At 42.3% G+C, this 4,017-nt stretch overlaps 1 long non-coding RNA gene across 1 annotated transcript; it reads right to left on the bottom strand.

The window, feature by feature from the left end:
• Positions 1–998: 998 nt before the first annotated feature.
• LOC132454076 (uncharacterized) lies at positions 999–1,660 on the bottom strand. The gene is made up of 2 exons (XR_009524864.1): positions 1,132–1,660; positions 999–1,076 (listed from the first exon to the last, which is right to left on the bottom strand). It is a non-coding gene; the product is annotated as an uncharacterized LOC132454076 (long non-coding RNA).
• Between the last annotated feature and the right edge of the window lie 2,357 nt (positions 1,661–4,017).

Here is a 4,017-nt window from a genome sequence, read left to right as displayed (position 1 = left end):
ATCAACCATATTCAATGTACAGTTTATGATTGTGTCAACGCTTGGAGTTGAGGCAACAGCAATAGTATCCCCACATGTTCACTACGATGAAAGTCTGCCATTGCTGATTCTAGGCCATTTTGCTGAAGGTTGTGGTGACCATTATGTTAGTCTTGATGGACCAGTCAGACCATTCATTCGAAGAATTCAGAGAGCAGAGAAGCAGAGGGTGCTTCTTTATAATACTGGCTCTGATGCTGTCCCTGACTCTGACCACCATTCAAACCCTGACTCTGACCATCACTCTGACCCCAACAATTACCCTCCTGGAGATTCCAGTGATGTCCTACATGGTGACTCATGTGATGTTCCTTATGGTGATCCCAATGATGTCCTACATTGTGACCTCCACACTGTCCGTTACACTGACCCTGATACTGTTCCTTCTGCATGTCCTACAGTGCCAAAACATATCTTCTCTGCTGACCCTGACTTCATTGCTAGCCCTAATTTGCCTTTGATTGTACTGTCAACCATTATCCAGTATTGCCTGTTGATGTACAGTATATGACAATGCTGGGCACCTTTAAAAGAGTTTCCAACTTGTACAGAGAGCTAACCCTGCCATTCCTACCAAAAAAAATTATACGTGATTCTTTGGTGGAATGTTTAAATATTGTGACGGATGAAGACTGCAGCATTAGTATTTGTATGTTATATAAAGCAGCTGGACGTAATAGTGGCCTTGCATCCAATATCAGGCAGCTCTTCAGCCAAAATGCCAGGTGGATTACAGCATGGATCGTGATTCGACATATATCCTTTGGATGGTTCCATATTAAAGACATTCATTGGAAGAAATAAAGTGATTTGAGTGATCATCGGCAGTCACTGACCACTGACAAATGGAGCCCCCTTGACTTTATTTTGTTGGCAACCATAATTTATGATCATGTTTATAGGCATATTGTTTAGTTAAATATATTTTGACTTATATTTTTACTTTTGTGTTCTGACAGGCTGTGTTTACATTTAAAGAGCCTTTGATCTGTTTCATGTTTTCTATGACATCCCTATGTCTGTTCTAGACTCACATACTATATATAGCTGGTATATATTTTGTGAGACTAATTTGATGTTCAGATCTCCAACGTTTTTGATGACTTTTTTGTTATGTTCAAAAGTTCCAAAATAAAATAAGTTTGAATTAACGTCTTATGCAGCCTGTATCATGTATTTCAAGTAGTAGGAAAATAATGTTTAAAAGCCTTTATTAAATTGGCATTAAAGACCATAAAAAAAAAACTGCTACGTTTTTATTGGAAGGTCTTCGTAAGGTTGTATGGAAGGAAAGAGTGTTCACTTACTTTTTTGAAAAGTTAAATTTTAAATGTGTTTTCATTGCAGGAGTTATAAGTTATTGTAGCAAAGAACATTCAAATACATGAACTACAGTCCCCCTCCTTCTTCCCTAATCCAACCTCTTCTCCTGACAGCTTTTGAGTTGGTTACTGTAGCGCAACATATGTACAAATCATAGTCAACCTCAATAACAAACCTCTGCCCAAAAGTGCATTAGTTGTCAGTGTTGCCTTTATACCATGGATTTTACCTATGGAGGATGATGCGTTAAAGAATAAGGCTTCTCTTACTTTTTATGAGGCCTGCCACTTATTGGGAGCGAGGTTCAGTATATGGCATCTAAGTTGGCTAATGCTCCAGCATGTTTGCCGAAATGTGTAATCTTGCTGAGAGACAGACACAGGTGTAAGCATTTCCTTCCACTCCTGCAGGGATGGCAGAAGTAAGAATTATGATAATGCAACACTTTTCTCACTATATGTGCTATTATTACATTATGAACTGTTATAACATTATGAGCGGTATCAATAAGGTTCCTAATGTAATAAGTTATTACAGTATTACATTATGCGCAAAGCCCTTAATACGTTATGCGTCCGTGATTTTATTACATTATGAGCCGATTAGAACATTATGAACTTTTAATACATTGAAATGATTACATTATGAGCCGTTATGAGCCGTTATTACATTATGAGTCTTTATTACATTATTAGTTGCAACACCCTTATAAACAAACATACACACACATACACACACACACACACACACACACACACACACACACACACACACACACACACACACACACACACACACACACACACACACACACACACACACACACACATCAACGAACAATTACACACACACACATTATGATTGACATATACAGAATTCCACTTGCACGCAGTCGTACGAAAACACAAACACAAACAAACAGCTTTAATGTTAATTATAGAGTAGGCCAACATATAGAACTACCATAGGTTATTGCCTTCATCTGGCCGGCTGTAATTCGATTATGGCAACGTTATTAACACTACCCATCAGGGAAGGACAATTCCTCATCACCCTCCTTCTCATCCTTATCTTTCTCACCCTTCGGTCGATTTTCTTCCTTTGTCAGTAATCACTCTATCACCTTTCTCTTGTTTCAGCCAAGCGCTGTTATTTCCACCTTACTCAATCTTCTGACGCTCTTGCTATCTCGCTCTTTCAAACACTCTCTCTCTCTCTCTTTCTCTCAATCTCTATGTCGCTGTAACTCTGTTTCTCTCTCTGTCTCTCTCTTTCTCACACTCTCTGTCTCACTTGCTTGTTTGTTCGATCTCACTCACTCTCTCTCTCTCTCTCTCTCTCTCTCTCTCTCTCTCTCTCTCTCTCTCTCTCTCTCTCGCTCTCTCTCTCTCTCTCTCTCTCTCTCTCTCTCTATCTCTATGTCGGTGTAACTCTGTTTCTCTCTCTGTCTCTCTCTTTCTCGCACTCTCTGTCTCACTTGCTCACTTGCTCGATCTCTCTCTCTCTCTCTCTCTCTCTCTCTCTCTCTCTCTCTCTCTCTCTCTCTCTCTCTCTCTCTCTCTCTCTCTCTCTCTCTTTCTCTTACTCTCAATCCCATATAAATTTATATTAGCCAGGTGGTAACAGCACAAGAGCCCCAAGACCCCCCTCTCTCCAAGGTCTTCGAGCTCTACATTGGAGCAGGCGTGGGGGGTGAGGGGAGCAAGGGGAGGTGGATGTGGTGATGGTTCTCTGGATCTCTGTCAGCAGTGGGGTGAAGCCTTCAGGAGTCATACAGTAAGAGGGCGATGGGGTGTTATTTTTACCAAACACACCTTGGTGCACCGCGTGCAAAAACATAAAGATGGCATCCCAAACGCAGCCCACGAAGACCTATACATAGAACTGATGTGTACGTTCGCACAGAGACATGCACAAGTGCGTGCACATATACTCGCATACACACACAGGCACACATGCTGGCACACACACCAAACACATACAGTTCCCACAGTTTCACACCTATGAAACAGGGGCGGTGATGGAATGATTTAGCTGTCACAACATGAGGAGCTTTTTTTAAACTAAACTTTTCTTATCAAATGCTCCGTTCTTGTGTCTGTCTCTCTCTCTCTCTCTCCGCCCCTGCTCTCTCTCTCTCTCTCTCTCTCTCTCTCTCTCTCTCGCTCTCTCGCTCTCTCTCTCTCTCGCTCTCTCGCTCTCTCTCTCTCTCTCTCTCTCTCTCTCTCTCTCGCTCTCTCGCTCTCTCTCTCTCTCTCTCTCTCTCGCGCTCTCGCTCTCTCGCTCTCTCTCTCTCTCTCTCTCTCTCTCTCTCTCTCTCTCGCTCTGTGTCTCTGAGATCAATCCTTTCTCAAACAATTAATAGTTTGCCTCAATCTCCATGTTCATATTGACCGATTTAAAAAGAGTTAAATGTGATAGTTCCCGTGTGTGCGCGCGCACGCGCGTGTGTGTGTGTGTGTGTGTGTGTGTGTGTGTGTGTGCGTGCCTGCGTGCGTGTGTGCGTGCGTGAGTGTGTCTGTTTGCTAGTGCCGGTGACAGGTTGTGGTACAGAGGAACACGGTGGAGAGGCGTATTCCTGTCGCTGGGAGTTGGATCCCCTTAATTAATAATTCAGACAATAACTTCCATTCCAGTTCTATCCTTGATACTCCA

The sequence above is a fragment of the Gadus macrocephalus genome, chromosome 3 (assembly GCF_031168955.1).
Source record: "Gadus macrocephalus chromosome 3, ASM3116895v1".
NCBI classification, from domain to species: Eukaryota; Metazoa; Chordata; class Actinopteri; order Gadiformes; family Gadidae; genus Gadus; species Gadus macrocephalus.
Note: the sequence above shows the minus strand (reverse complement) of the source record. Positions and strands in the feature narration are given on the sequence as shown.